General features: G+C 46.6%; 1 long non-coding RNA gene across 1 annotated transcript; it reads right to left on the bottom strand.

Annotated features, from left to right (window-relative positions):
• Positions 1-8,008: 8,008 nt before the first annotated feature.
• On the bottom strand, positions 8,009-15,108 carry LOC140604611 (uncharacterized). Its single transcript, XR_012007420.1, has 5 exons — positions 14,801-15,108; positions 14,365-14,438; positions 11,775-13,154; positions 9,245-10,169; positions 8,009-8,771 (listed from the first exon to the last, which is right to left on the bottom strand). It is a non-coding gene; the product is annotated as an uncharacterized lncRNA (long non-coding RNA).
• Positions 15,109-16,673: the final 1,565 nt, after the last annotated feature.

Raw genomic sequence — 16,673 nt, 5'->3', positions numbered from 1 at the left:
ACATGTAGAAATTTTTTTAAAACCATTCTATGATATGCCAAGGTGTCTGAACTACAGTATTCTAAAAACCAAAACACGGACTTGAAAAGTAGTATCACTACACCAAGCCTGCCAAAATGTCCATGTTGTGATACAAACCCTTAGGAAAACAGTTGGAACAGCCCTACACCATTACACTAATCCACTGAATCCACTCATAATTGTTAAATAAACAACTTAGCTTTACATTAGATATGGGAGATGGGGCAAGTAATAGATACTGTGAAAGAGTGGGAAATTATTTTTCAGGATTATTGCCACAAGAAAGAGTCCAAGCTAAGGAGAAAATAGAGTATGAAAAAGACCCATTTGAATTATAAAAATTGTGTAATGACATGAAATGGTTATTTAACTTACAGCCTTTCAGATTTATGTCTTGTTTTCCCTCCACAAGACTTAGCACACTAACTGGCGCTCACGGTACCCTCGGAAATATTTGAGGAAGAGGTGCTGTCAACAATTACGTTCTCATGTACATAGAACAAGTCCACTAGAAGAATTATATGGAATTTATTTTAATATATTTTAATATAGGGGGACCCCTGGGTGGCTCAGTGGTTGAGCGTCTGCCTTTGGCTCAGGGCGTGCTCCTAGAATCCCGGGATCAAGTCCCACATCAGGCTCCCTGCATGGAGCCTGTTTCTCCCTCTGCCTCTCTCTGTGTCTCTCATGAATAAATAAATAAAATCTTTATATGCATATATATATATATATATAAATATAGGAAAAGATAAAAATCCAAACACACATAGACAGGCGAGTGCATCCCTAGGATACATCTGAATTTGGGGGGCTTCAATAAAAAGAAGCCATGCATCTAGGAGGTCATCCTCAGGCAGCAAAAATGTGGCATGACATACTTTCTTTATAGCCACGGATTCAGAGGACATGTAGCCTCCATGTCCAGCTGACTTCTTTTTGCTTTCTTGCCAGTGGAAAGTTGACTTCTCGACTGCAGCCACTACCTTCAACTTTTAAAATTAAATGGGTCCCCTACGCATGAGTTGTAGGTCATTAAAGTTATCTCCCATTGATAATGACAGATGATCTTCTCAGTCCGGAAGTCACCTGATGATATCATTTCCCTGTTTAAAATTTGTCACCCTAGTCCCCCTCCGTCTCTTACACCATAAAGACCAAATTTCTTAGTCTGGTAAAAATGGCCCAGTTCATTCAGTTCAGATCCTGTTGTACTTCCTAACACCCATTGGGTCCTGTCCACCTTTCATTACCATCTGCTCCTTCTGGCCCTTTGCATGTGGTGTCCATTCTGTCTGAAACTGCTTGGTCTACCCTCGAAGTTCCACTCACCCATTACTTCTGCCGTCAAGTCTTTCCCGGGTCCCCTTTGCCTAAGTGTAGACAATGACAATGACTCTCATATGGCATACTGAGCTCTTACTACGTGTCGGGAAATGCACTTTTCCTTTGAAGGAAGAATCGAGTCGTTATGAACATCAGAGGCTAGAAGCAAACCACGTGGGTGGCCCTCCTGGCTCCATCATCACTGGCTGTGCAGTCCCCGGGCCTCAGGTTCTTCGTCTGTTCAACACACCTAGGAACAGTACCTACCTCCTAAGGCTGTCGTGATGCCGTGCTTAGTCCCACCACAAGGCAAATGGCAACATAGTAAGGACCGTCGGTGGTGGCCTAGAGGTGATCGGGGTCATCTGTTGATTGGATGGCGAAGGTGTGGGCCAGAGCTCAGAAATGCATGTGGGCTGAAGTAGCCACACCTGTGCAGGTGAGGCCGCTCATGGTGGGGGGACAGGGCTGAGCACGGGAGGAGGACAAGTCACAAGCCAGAGGCCAGCTCCAGCACCTGCCATCCCGTTCCATACCAGAACCTGGAGCGGTCCTAGAGGTTCAAACTCAAAGCTGCACGTCCAAGTCATAGCGCAGGTAACTTTGTTAAGATGGGAGGATACAACATATTGGATTTGACTTCCCATGAGCTTGGTTTATAATTTCTAGATGCTTAGCCACTGTGTTGACCTACTAGGATACTTTTACCCCACACTTACCCCACACCCTGCTAACATTAGGGGAAGACAAATAATACAGATGTAAAGAGCAATAGATAGATAAATCGATCAATCAATCATCAGCCACAGCTAAACCTACAGTCATTTCTCCTTCTCTCTTAAAAGAATGAAGGCGCTTAGTGAGGAGAGAGAAAGCAGTGACACAGTAACAGGAGCATGTCTGGGGAGGCCTGAACCTGCTCGGCGGTGGGTTTTACCCACGTAGACAGGCAGCTTTGCCCATCCGTCTCTGTAATCCCTTCAAGATGATTAACACGAGGAAGATCATTTCTAAAAACTCTACTTTTTCATATGACAGCTACCCTAGTCGTTAGAGAATAAATGTCTCCAGGGCTATTCTCCTCCCTAACGAGACGCATATGCGGAAAGGGGAGAAGCTTAGCCACGGAGAGAGGAGCTCTACTAGTCAAGGAAAAGGTTTCCCGAGAGAAAACCTGTTTTCTTCGCTTTGTGGCCCAGGGAGATCCGGGCTCCACCGTCCCTAGAAACGCCTATTAGCTGGGTGGCAGTTTCAGAGATCTGCGGGTGGCCTGAGGGTGCAGCTTCATTTCCACCCCAAGGAGGAAATGACCAGTGTAGACGCCGGCAACATTGTTCTAAAGCTTGGCAGCCTCTCTTATCAGAAGCTCGCAAGCTCAAAAGGACAGTGGGAGGTCTCCAAGGCCCACCTCTGTTCAGCACAGCCAACGCCCTCTCAGTCTGGTTTGGGTTACAAGGATGCACATCACAAATTATAATAAATCTGAGGGGCACTTTGGCTCTTTAAACAAAAAAAAAAAAAAAAGGGAAAAGGAACTGTGGAGCCTGGTAGGGAAGGAAACCGCCAGTGAATCCAATCTGCACAGAAATCAAGTTCACACGGCCATAATTCAAGGAAACGGGGCGGTGTGTAATGACGTGGCCGCTCATTTTGCTTTTTAAAATCTGAACTTTCTTCTTGGCTACTGTAATATTTTTAAAAACAGCTGGGATTTTTCCCCCCTCTCATCTCCCACTACAAGCACTGTGGCTAAACATGGGAATCTGTAAAACCCAGACTCACATCATGACTCACTACTATTGTTTCCTTAACTTTTCTCACCATCTCATCCTGCATCATTTCCCTTTTCCCAAGAAGAAAAAAAATCAGTAGGGAGAAAAATCAGTGTTTTAAGACATATACTGAGCACAGATGGAGAAATAACAGTAGGATAAATTCACTAGGTTTGCAGTGACTTCCCACGGGCACGCATTTTGAAATTCATGCACAATTCGTGTTCAAGTGCAAAAGTATATTATTCACGTGATGAAATAATTAGTAAATTTCCATAACGTTTCCCCCTCTACTAGAGCTAGGAAAAGAGGTGGATAGATTTTTTTTTATTTCTACTTCTACTGAATATGCATCTTGGGGTCTTCTTTGTATATCTGCTATGATGATAATGTTTTAATGTATTTTTTTTTTAAGATTTCATTTATTTATTCATGAGAGACAGAGGGAAGCAGAGATACAGGCGGAGGGAGAAGCTCACGCCCTGAGCTGAAGGCAGATGCTCAACCATTGAGCCCCCCCAGGCGACCCTGTTTTAATGTACTTTAAATAACAATGGCAAGGAGAGCATTGATATATTAAAAGAAATATGTTCAGAACTTCTGGAAGAGATCGGAAGGCCCATATAACCTTTTTATTTGACACGACAAAGTATGACAGCTATGATTTTTGGGACTGATGACCAAACAAACAGCAATGCTACGTCAACCTTTTAAATAGTGATGCCAATACCTTCATGGCAACTTCTAAGAGAAATTCAGGGGCAGAGATGATATAGCACTTCAAACCATAGGATGGAAAAGAGGGGGAGAAAGTGTCATACTCTAGTCATCAGATGGAAATCTCTCATGGAAGGACCACAGCAGGATGGGATGTGACACCTGGAGGTGACAGGACCACAGCAGGATGGGGGACGTGAGGCCCACAGGTGACAGGACCCCAGCAGGATGGGGGACATGAGGCCCACAGGTGACAGGACCACAGCAGGAGGGAGGTGATGCCCACAGGTGACAGGACCACAGCAGGATGGGGGATATGATGCCCACAGGTGACAGGACCCCAGCAGGAGGGAGGTGATGCCCACAGGTGACAGGACCACAGCAGGACTGGGGACGGGATGCCCACAGGTGACAGGACCCCAGCAGGAGGGAGGTGATGCCCACAGGTGACAGGACCACAGCAGGACTGGAGACGGGATGCCCACAGGTGACAGGACCCCAGCAGGATGGGGGATATGATGCCCACAGGTGACAGGACCCCAGCAGGAGGGAGGTGATGCCCACAGGTGACAGGACCACAGCAGGACTGGGGACGGGATGCCCACAGGTGACAGGACCCCAGCAGGATGGGGGATATGATGCTCACAGGTGACAGGACCCCAGCAGGAGGGAGGTGACCCCACAGGTGACAGGACCACAGCAGGAGGGAGGTGACCCCACAGGTGACCCTGGGGAGAGGGCTGAGGCTGTGTAGGGCCTGCCCAGCCCGCACGTCAGTGGTCAGGGCAGCTCCGTGGGACCCCGAGCCCGAGCCCGGGCGCAGCTGCCACCTCGGGCCGCCGGGACACCCGAGAACACGGGGGCAGGACCGGGTCACAGATCGAGACCCGCACGGGGGGGGGGGGGGGGGGGGAGCCCGCGGGAACCTGCTCTCCCTCGGCCTCGCCCCCGGCCTCGCTCACATAACCAGATAAAATCATATAAGCAAATAACTCAACAAACCCCTGGGGAGGGGCGCCCGGGGGGCTCCGCGGTGGCCCCGGGATCGAGTCCCGCATCGGCCCGCAGGGAGCCTGCGTCTCCCTCGGCCTGTGTCTCTGCCTCTCGCTGTGTCTCTGTGTCTCTCCTGAATAAATAAATGAGTCTTAGGAAAAAAAACATCTAAGGGAACATTGCAAACTGTCACACAGTATTCATACGTTAGCGGCCGTGATAGAAAACGAAGCGAATAGAGACAGAAGACTCGGGAGCGACCGCCGCCACCGAAAGCCCGGGGCGTGGGCGGGCGGAGCCCAGGGAGGAGGAGGGGGGAGGGGGGAGGGGGGGAGGGGGGAGGGGGAGGGAGGAGGGGGAGCGAGGGAGGAGGGAAGGAGGGAGGGAGGAGGGGGAGGGAGCACGGCCGCCGGCGGAGCTGCAGCTGAGGTGGCTCCAAGCCTGATGGAGGGGCTGGGGGGGGGCGCTGCACGGCAGGTCCAGAGCGACGGGCAGGTGCCCTTTGGAGGGGCCCCCGCGGTGGTCCAGGGACGCTACAGCCCGCGGAGCCTCGGGGGCCCAAGCTGGGCGTCGCCGCAGGATGCATGCGGCAGCAGGGACCCAGGGCCGAGCAATAACGCAGGGAAACCAGCCACCTGGCCGGCAGGGGTGATGGGTTATTTAATAATAACAATAAAACTCTTTAGGCGGGTGGGGAGCGTGGGTGGGCGGCTCATAGCCCCAGGAGGGGGAGATGTCAGCCCGGCCTAGGACGGTGGTGAGGGGTCCCGCTTGGGGCCCCAGGCCTCCGTCCCCTCCTGCGAGCCTGGCTGGCCCCTGGGGAGGCGGCCCTCCCACAGCAGGCGGGCGTCGGGTCAGTGCACTGCAGTCTTGCAGGGGAGTTGCCCTCAAGGACTCTGCTCCCCCCGCCCCTGCTTTTCTCTTATGCCTCTTTGCCCAAGGCCTTTAAGGGAGGCGGTCCTCTGGCACCTCCAGCGGGTGAGGGGGTGCTGGGAGATACTTCTCCTCCTGCCATGGCCCAGAAAATGGCAGGAATCTTTACTTCAGGGCTTCCTTGGTAAAGAGACCACTCCCCGACCCGGGTGTGAAGGTCATGTCATCCCCACCCCCACCCCAGAGCTGCTGGGGGGACCCCTGCTTCTCTACCTCGGAAAGGGATTCGAGGCTGCCTGGTACTTTCATTCTGCTTGTTGCATTAATTGACTGTTCCAACACCTGGCAGCTTGGCGCTTGACAGGTGGCAGGGGGAATTAAAAAAAAAAAAAAAAAAAAAAAGGTTGGACCTAGAAGAGACCCTCGTTCTGATTGCCGTTCTTGTTTTAGGCAAACTTCCTGCGTTCTAGTCACCAGAAATGTAAACTGTGTTTGCAAAACATTTCGAGAAGGCTTATTAAAATACGAACATCAGCTTTCAATTCTTTCAGCAAGGATCCTAGCAGTATTTCCGACGAAGTTATCAATTTCAAATACACACGCAGTGTGCTGAGCACCCTTACGGGTGGCTCGTGTGAACGAAATTTTCACATCGCTGGCCCTTGTTGTGTGAATCAAAAAACCAAGAGATCTCTGAATTATTGCATTTCAGGGACATTCCTGAAAAATAATAAACTAGGGGGACCTGACGTCTCGTACAACTATGACAGTGGTGGGATGACGCCTGACATCTATTTAAAAGTAGGAATGGGGGGAAATGGGGAGACGGGGATTTATTTACCTCCGTTGTGCCTTCTCTGGCATTGAAGACGCAGGTGCATGCAAAGTCAGTGTGCGTGAACACCGGGGCACTGCTGTGGCTCTTGGGAGGAATATTGGTGCAATCGCCAGAGAAGCTCATCCATCAGTCTCTCCAAGGCTAGGAGCTCATTAGGACAACCTCCTCCCAGGAGCACCCAGCTCTCCCTCCTCTGCTCCCCCTGCACTCTCATCCTGCCGCTGGTCCATCATCACCACGTCTGTCCGTCTGTCCATCCACAGTCTTGCCTTGCTCTTGCTCTGTTAGGGGCTGCTCACGGTCCCACATGGTGTGGGAGCAAAGGAGGGACGACAGTGGCGTTCTTGTAATTCCGCTGTGTGCATTGGGAGAGTCACATTCACGTCCCACTGGAGACCTTGAGGAAAAGGTCTTTTCTGTTACGTTGTGAAACTCTTTGGACACAAGATTTTCCAAACATGAGAGCAGCATATTTGCCTACTCAGACTTTTAAACTGTACTACTGTTCATAAAGCGGTTGAAACAGTTGTTTGGTATCAGACTTGGTTTCTTTTTTCCTCATCTGATTAGTTGGGCATCTTTTTTTTTTTTCCATTGATGATGAGTTTGATATGCCTACCTTCAAACTGGCTTTTTGGGGGCACCTGGGGTGGGTCAGAGGTTGAGCGTCTGCCTTCTGCTCAGGTCATGATCCTGAGGCCCTGGCATCGAGTCTCACATCGGGCTCCCTACAAGGAGTCTGCTTCTCCTTCTGCCTGTGTCCCTGTCTCTCTCTCTCTGTGTCTCTCATGAATAAATAAATAAAATCTTTAAAAAAAAATTTTTAAGAACCTGGCTTTTTGTATTTAAAAGCTGTATAAATTCGAATTGCAGCTGAAGAATCCTCAAGAAGGAGAATAAAGAGAAATTGGGTGATTTTCATTTTCCTGGCTGCAAAGGGCCTGTAGACAGTGAGGATCTGTGTGAGGGCCAGAAGCAGGTTGCACTATGATCCCCTGGGACGCTCAGTGCCCCCCATAAGGAAGAGCCACCAGATACGAGCAAAAACGCATGTACTGAAACACAGCCTCAGTCCAACTGCTTCCATGAACCAGTTTGTAGCACAAGAGTCAACCATAAGCTTGCAGAGAGATGATCAGTTTCCCACAATAAATTCAGGATTTGCTGAGAAAGACAGACTGGCCCTAATCCCTATTAAAGGGAGAAAGTGAATTTAAAACACAAGGTCTGAGAAACATCTGAGGATACAGAAACTTTTGCGTGTAAACTATTTTCTGTTAAGGCGGCAATCCCTCACTTTCAGAAATGGGAGAAAACTTACCTTGTATAAATTAAGCTTGTTTTACTCTGATTTTACAGAATCTGCCCTTGGCTAACCAGCTCTATGCCAGCACCAATGGCTGCATATAATGAGTGTTTGCTACTGTTGTGGGGATGATTTAGAAAGTGCATTGTTAGACACACATCTGCACAAACACACACCACGAACTATGACTTTTTTAATTCTAAACTATAGAATGAAACCACAACCTCACATTGACGTCAAGGCACAATTTGCCTTCTCTCATGAACGTACAAATTATTTTAGCACACATTTGAATCCCCTGGCTGCCCTTCCCTGTTTTCTCATTTATTGCCCAGCTATACATTTTGGAAACCGAGATGGAGATTTTTTTTTTTAATTAAGTGAGAAAATAAAAATTCATCATTGCTTGAGTACAAAATGCCTCCAGTTCCTGGTAGGCTAATGGGGAGGATTATTGTTGTTACAGTTCAACAAACATGCCACTTTGACATAACTAAAGGTGATTTCTCTTCAGCTGGTCCCGGGCAGGTGATGCCAAGCAAAACCAAACCAAAGAGAATGGCTGACATCTGCTGGATTATGAGAGAAATGAAAAGAAGAAGAAATTCAAGTATATAAATGCTCACAGTTACCCAGTCTGGAATCCGTCCATGTCTACAATCTGTAACCTAACAAGGTTGGTATGAATCCTCAGGAATAAGAGGGTAATGCAGCGTTTGGGGAGGGAGACGCCTTGTGCTTCTGAGATGCCACACGATGGGAGGTCCAATCAGGTGCCTCCGATCCAGAGCAGTCACGGGATCTCCAAAAACACCAGGTTTTGTGGCCTGCAACTTCCTGTAAATCACTGTTGATTTCTCTTACCCATGGGTTCCCATCAGCGTGACTCTGTCCAGTGTGTGCAATCAATCGAATGAGCTTTGCAATTCTAGGACCAAGAAATTAATCAAAAGCAATCATTAGAATGGTCACAACACAACTTCGCTCCCCACTGGGCAGATCCCTGACCTCAGACTTTGTTCATCCACTGCTTAGATTGGACTTTTAAACTCACTTTCCACTTTAAAAACCATTTCTTAATGAAGTCAAGGGGTGGCTGTTGAAAGGCTACCGTGTTATTTCACTTCGGCTGCACTACAGTTCCAAGAAGCAGGTATCTGAAATTTTTTTTTTTAAGATTTTATTTTATTTATCCATGAGAAACACAGAGAGAGAGGCAGAGACACAGGCAGAGGGTGAAGCAGGCTCCACGCAGGGAGTCTGATGAGGGACTCGATCCCAGGTCCCTGGGATCACACCCTGAGCCAAAGGCAGATGCTCGACCACTGAGCCACCCGGGTGCCCCTAGGTATCTGAATTTAACTTCTTTTACAGAGAAGCAGAGTCAGAGAGGTACGGTACCTTGTCCATGGCTACACAGGTGTGAGTGAAGGAGCTGCAGTAACTCTTCAGTGCTTCCCGTCGGCGGCCTCTTTCACTGTACACAGTGACTCTGGGGCCATGGCACATTTGTACCTCCAGCCCAGAACCATTCCATGCCACTTTTCAACTGTGCGACTCTTATTAAATAGGAATTGTCTTTCATGAATAAATAAAATCTTTTAAAAAAAAAAAAAAAAGGAATTGCCCACAAACACTGACTAGCGACTCTGATTCCTTACTCATAATCTGGTTCTGCATTTGGACACTGTCTATAAGCAAGCATTTTGCAAAGAGCTGCAGACCAGTGGGATTGTACAAACAAGAGGTCAGGAGAGCCCATCTTTCCTTCCTCTCCCGAGTACCCTTTAAAATGTGCTCCGGGGGCACCTGGGTGGCTCAGGTCGTGATCCTGGGGTCCTGAGATTGAGTCCCACATCGGGCTCCCCACAGGGAGGCTGCTTCTCCCTCCGCCTGTGTCTCTGCCTTGCTCTCCGAGTCTCTCATGAATAAATAAATAAAATCTAAAATGTGCTCTGCATCCTCATTTGCTTTGCTTGTACAGTGATTGAGATGGATTAGGTCGTTCCTAAGATTTCTTGCAGCTGTGTACTCACAGCAAAGAAAAACAGGCGAAGTTGCCAGGTTCCTTATTATTCTGGAATCACACACTCAGAGAATCAGTAGATATCAAATTCCCCATTCAGTAATTGAATGAGATGCTATTTATTGTTCAGAATTTTTGTCATAATGTCTTTTGACATTTGAAGTGAAACGAAGTACTCAGAGGTAGTCTATTTTTACATATAAATAAAGCCACTCAAGAGGTTTGTTTTCCCGCCTGGTAAAAAATTTTGAAAAAATGGAGCCCCTAGTCTTTCAGTGGTTTGAAAAGGTGTATTTCACCCTGAAAGGAAAATAGCTGTGATCAGAACTTACAACACATGTAAAGATGAACAAAAATTGTGTTTTACGACAAAAAGATCATTTCTATAAATTGCAACAAAAATATCACATAAAATAGACCCATCATATCAGCTCTTAGAAAGTAATCAGTGTTTTCAAATTTCCAGGGGCTAAAATTGTGATTATTTCACCTCCAAAATGGGTAACAGTGGTCTGGACATCGTTTTGATATTAATGTAGAAGAAAAAAGTAACACAATGTAAATGTCGTCTATAATTAGTCAAATTCCTGCTTTGAAATATACAGCAGGTTGAATCTTGAACTCAAATAGTACCATCTAGTGGAAATGAACCAAAAATGCTAGTGCCTCGCAATACCTAATCCAGTGGTCAAGGATTGGAGGGAATGTCCATGCAATCTGTGGATCTGGGGGGACCAAAGATGTTATTTGCTTAAGAATAACTTAAACTCATTTACAAAATATACTGAACAAACTGAATGTTATGAAAACATAAATGTCTGTGAGCTTATTCTTAACACCCAATCATCACACAAGATAATAATAAATGTTCTCACAAAGGATTAAATTTTATGTGTGTCTGAATACAAACATATATTATGTATACATATGTATATTTGTGTGTGTGTAATATATACATTTATTATTCGATATATTTATTCATATATATTCATTCATTCATTTGCAATTGTTCGTAGGGTTTCTCTTATTCTCTATTTCTGCCGCTGTACGTTCATCCACGGCAGTCTTGAACAAACCCCGGTGCTTGGTTTAATCTTCCGTGCACCGACAGATCACTGAACCCAGCATTACAGTCGCCTTCCTCTTTCTTGCTATTGCTACCACGTTGCTTTCTGAATCACCCAGGTCCCCTGGCTCCCACTGCCCTCACTTCCCTATGCTTACATCCCTGCTACTGTATTCAAAAAAAGTCCCTCTTGGGGACGCCTGGGTGGCTCACTGGTTGAGCATCTGCCTTTGGCCTAGAGCCTGATCCTGGAGACCCGGGATCGAGTCCCACATCGGGCTCCCCGCACGGAGCCTGCTTCTCCCTCTGCCTGTGTCTCTGCCTCTCTCTCTCTGTGTCTCTCATGAATAAATAAATAAAATCTTTAAAAAAAAAAAAAAGTCTCCTCTTACACAATGTAGTTCTCCAATTCACTTCCAAGCTCATCTGGGAAGTGCTAAGACCAAATTTGTGAAGATAAATAACCAGCTTCTTGATAAAAATGGCACCAGAAAGAGCAGCCGCTACAGGAACAAAGAAAAATGTTCACTATCCCTGAGAGCAACCACGGCCAAGGTTAGAGAGAATATGGATCTAGGGGAGTTTCAGACCTGAAAGGTATACTAATAAATAACTTTGTACTGTTCTCCAGGTATAGATTTCAAATAATTCTCCTATTCTGATAAGACTCAGAGCCCTTTCCACTCTGTTGGATGATAAGTAAAAAATAAAATACGTATTGTTATTCAGCAACTGAAACTTGGGAATAATTTGTATTTCAGCATAACGCAGACAACGCTGATGGAAACAAAGAGTTAGTTAAATGTAAAATAAATAAGGCAACTCGTAAATCCACTTACCCGGGGAAACAGAAGTACATCTTAATGTGCTGAAAGCAACTTAGATCGTGGAATCGCTACCTTTCCTGGGGAGACTGTCTGTTGAGTGTGCCCGTGGTTTTTCTGACACATTGATTGAACAAAGGTCCCAGAGTCAACGGATATCTGACCCCTCTGACCTCGCATTCCTGCCTTGCTTCATCATGTATCTGCGACCATATTTCTGCTTGATAATTAAGACAAATATTCTCAAAGGAGTACCCTCCTCCCAGCATGTGTGTCCAGTGGTGGGGGATCTCAAAAGGGCCAGGTTGCTCTTTCAACCTTCTGTTGAGTAGAGTCACCTTTGTTTCTTTGGGTGGGTGTGAGGGGTGCTTATCGGGACTGGAGGACATGCGTCCCCTGGGAACAAAAGACCTTTAGGGCGGCACAGCCTAAGTCTCGAGAACAGAGATGCGAAGGACAAGAAGGGCCAGTGGCTCATTGGTGTAAATGTGTCAGATCACTCCCAGCTTCCTCTTCATTCCTAGATCCCGACTACGGCCGTGAGAAGCAGCACTGAGCGCTGGTTCTGAGTATACGTTGCATCCTACCAGGAAGTACCACCAACTCGCAAATGGTATATGCCAGGTGGCTCTACGAATTAGTCTTCAGAAAGCCATTCCCCTCTTATAAATGACCAGCTGTTCTGGATAGACATACTTTATTCCACAAGAATCGGCCTTACTTCTTATGCCCTGGAGTAATTCCCTCATTCAGAAATAGTGTCATAAATGATACGAAGGCTGTGAACTATGCATTCAGAAAATTCACAGCTGGTGCCAACATGCAAACCTGTATTCAAAATAAGTTTCCATTCCAGTCATGGCAAATCCCTGCTTTCTTTACAGTAGAAGTGATCCACTATAACCAACCGACCCCTGGGTGATGGGCTTGCCTCCGTCCTCCTTGAGCATGATGCCACACTGGGGACCGTGCTTGGGTCAACGCTACTGGCGCTCTGAGTAATACACAGTGGTAGTAGCCGCCTCTCGTTTGGCAAGCACAAGGGATCTTTGAGGTTGAACCCCTGCAAAACCAGCATCCTTGCTAACATGGCCACTTTGTCCTGAACCCATTGAACAAGAACAGGAGAAGGTGAAGACAGACAGAACGAGCATCTATAGGACAAGTCATCCTTCACACTTGATCACGTCTTCACTGAGAGCCCTTCGGCGAGCATGTTCTTGAGTCACTGATGTTTCCACATCCTCTGCACATTCCTGGGTGTCCTTCCCCATGGCCTTCCCCAAGCTTACTTGTCATCTGTTTTCCAATTTTACTTCTTCCACATGCTGATTAGCCAACCAAACCGTAAGCAGGTCCCCCAGGATTGGTGTAGATCCATACCTCTTGCATTTTCTGTCCAAGGAGAGGGGGTCAGGAGACACACTACTTAAACATCAGGTCACTGAGATGTCCTCCTCCCTGAAGGCCATCTCCAAGTACTATGATACTACAAGCCTATCCCTCCTGACTAATGCCACAATGTCACGTAACGCCATCTATGAACGAAGTTCAATTTTTTTTCCCACGGATAACTCAATATTAGGTCACAGACATGGATTGAGGAAGGGATGAATGGCAATGAGTTTATTAGTTCATTCAGGGCTTTTCTGATCCCATATAATCCCTTCAGTTTAATGTTGGAGAACCGTAATGATTTGAAAAGTTAGAGGATCACAAAAAAAAAACTTATTTTATGATGTGCCTCGCAAATCTCAGAGTTGCCTAGTATTTCAAAACCCGATGGTAAGCCAAGAATTATTCTCAAAAGAATATTTACTCTCTGAAGAGAGAGTAGTTTTGCTCCAAAACCCGGGGGGGGGGGTGGCATTCACCCCGATTCACCTACCAGAGCCCACCACGGGCTCCAGACAGTACTCCAACCGGAGGCGGACCCTACAGCATCACTGCATCCAGCAGGATGTTGGCAGAACTGCTTGCACAGCAAACTGAGCAAACTGAAGGATCTTCTTTTATTCCTGGGCCACATTCAAGGCTTTCAACCTTTGACTTATTGGTCTATTGAGTATTTAGATTGGAGCAGCACCTAAATATGGTGTATGCTGCCTCCTAAACCAAACGTGTCCAAGAAGAAAGGTTGCTTTCACAGCGGTAGTGGGTCCAAGCGGCTGCCACTTGCCTTTCACCTTAAAGGCAGAGGTATCATCATGACCCAGACTTCTGAATCCCGGGACACCTCACCATAGTGGCAGGTCCCAGAAATCGGTGGGGAGAAAGCTGGCCCCCTCTGATATGCATGTGTATGAAGAGGCTATCTGGCTCACACAATTCTAGCAACATAATGTCACCAAAGTACTAACTCAGTATTATCCATTTCGTAAGATAGTGGGAGAGCAGACTCCCTGCTGACCAAATTATAGCAGAGGGGAGACAAAAAACACTGATGCCCTGAGGCAAGAGAGTAAAACTCACTGTAGTGTAAAAACAAACTTCTGGCATTCTCTGCTTATTGGGAAAAAGAGAAAGAGGAAAAAAATGCATTTCCCAGATCAATGGCTCCATAGAAGTTGCCAAGGGCTGCATTTCTGCTCCAGCAAAGAGATACCTGCATGTCTTTTATTTGCCATCACGTTGAACCAGGTACTCGCAGAGGCTCTCCTGTGGCAGTACAGCTGCATCCTAGATAAAGTGAAACAAATGCAAGTTTAATGCATTCCTAGCCCGTAAGAAAATATAAGATAGCTCCAGGGGCGCCTGAGTGGCTCAGTCGGTTGAGCGTCTGCCTTCGGCTCAGGTCATGATCCCAGGGTCCTGGGATCGAGCCCCGTGTTGGGTTCCCTGCTCAGTGGGGAGCCTGTTTCTCTCTCTCCCTCTGTTCCCCCTCTCCCCCCACCTCGTGCTTGCTTTCTCTCAAATAAATAAATAAAATCTTTAAGGAATAAAAAACAAAGTTGGAATCTAGAGGCTGAGCCCTGGGCCCCCAGAAAGGGGAAGGGAGAAAACCTGGAACTCCTGCGTTAAGCCACAAGCCTTGAACACACCTTAGAAGGCCCCGGGTCAGAACAGCAAGCACAGTCCAGGCAGACGGAAATACTAATCCCAGCTGGGGGGGAGGGTCACCAACTGAGGTGTTCAGGTCTTTACAGAGTAAGTCCAACCAGAAACTGAAAACAAAACAAAAGGAAGCAGACCACCAACATACAAGGAAGGAAATACCATGAGTGAGGGTCAACGGAAAAACAAATTAGTCTCCAGATATTACTTTTCAGACTCAAAAAATGTAAAATAACAATGTACAGAATATTTATAAATAAGAGATGGAATTAAATAAATGAACAAGGACCAAGAGAGTTTTAAAAGGGTCCTGGAAGGAGTACCTGGGAGGTTCACTTAAAGAAATCTGACAGGACTCTTGATTTCAGCTCAGGTCGTGATCTCCGGGTCCTGGGATCGAGCCCCGCATCCGGCTCTGTGCTCAACGTGGAGCCTGCTTCTCCCTTTCTCTCTCCCTCTGTGCTCTCCCTCTCTCTCTCACTCTCTCCAATAAATAAATGAATAAATATCTTTAAAAAAAGATAAAATGATTAGACCAGCAGATATAGTCTCAGAAGCTAAAAGACAAGGCGGAAGGTAGAGAAATACTTAGCTTAGGGTGTTAGGGTCACTTCCAGAAAACACCACAGACTGGATGTCTTACAAATACAGAGGATTTATTTCTCAGAGTTCTGGAGGCTGGAAGTCTGAGATCGGGGCCCCCTTGCAGGTAGCAACCTCACGTGGCAGTGGGGTCACGGGGGCACCCATCTCATTCACAGGACTCTGGCCTCGTGACCTACTCACCTGCAGGCCCCACCGAACACCGTCACCTGGGGGCTGGGATTCCAACGTAAGAATTCAGCCTATGGCAAATAATCTTTACCGTGTTGGGAGAAAATAACAGTCAGCCTGGAACCAATCACCCTGCAGCACTTTTCAACCACACAGAAAAAAACAACGTATTTTTTTGATGAATAAAAACTAAGAGCGTTGCCAACATCAGCCCTTTATCAAAAAGAACGTTGAACAGACCGACTTCAGAATGATGGGAAAGGCACGAAGTGATGGTCAGTGGAGAAATTGGTAACTATGTCAGTAAATCCGAACAAAGCTGTTTGTAGTGATGACGTCAGAGTGATATCACATTTATGTTATTAAATTCAAAAGAAATAGGATGGACAGCGGTTGCATGTAGGCCCCAAGCAGGTGAATGTGGCTAGTGTTCATGGGCCCGCACACACCTGCCAGCTCTACCAGAGGCCGGGAATGCAGCAATGGACGGAGACAAACCTCCCGGTGCTCACCGAGCTCACATTTCTTTAGACTTTACATGCCTCAGTGTTCATTTAAGTATCATGAAAAAAAAAAAAAAGTATCATGAAGAATTTGTTACATGCGCTTGGTAACATTTCACGGTTTCCGTGACTTTTTAAAAATCAATGAATTAAAAATTAAATAAAATGAGCACCGGGTGTGGTACACTAAATGTTTTAACTAAAAATCAAATACAACTAAAGGGCTCAATCGTTTGAAAATAAAACGAGGGCAGCCCAGGTGGCTCAGTGGTTGAGTGTCTGCCTGCAGCTGAGGACGTGATCCTGAAGACCCGGGATCGAGTCCCACATCAGGCTCCTGACATGGAGCCTACTTCTCCCTCTGCCTGTGTCTCTGCCTCTCTCTCTCTCTCTCTCTCTCTCTGTATGTCTCATGAATAAATAAATAAAATCTTAAAAAAAAAAGAGGGGAAAAAAGATAACAGTAGAAAATAAGCAGAGATCATATGCCACGTACAGAGAAGAGAGAATAAGTTCAAATAAATTGGCATTCCTTTAACCATGAATGAAAAGATACAGATGTTGAGACTGGATTATTAAAAGC

This window comes from Canis lupus, chromosome 15, assembly GCF_048164855.1.
Source record: "Canis lupus baileyi chromosome 15, mCanLup2.hap1, whole genome shotgun sequence".
Lineage (NCBI taxonomy): Eukaryota > Metazoa > Chordata > Mammalia > Carnivora > Canidae > Canis > Canis lupus.
The sequence above is the reverse complement of the archived record's forward strand: the minus strand, read 5'-3'. Positions and strand labels throughout refer to the sequence as shown.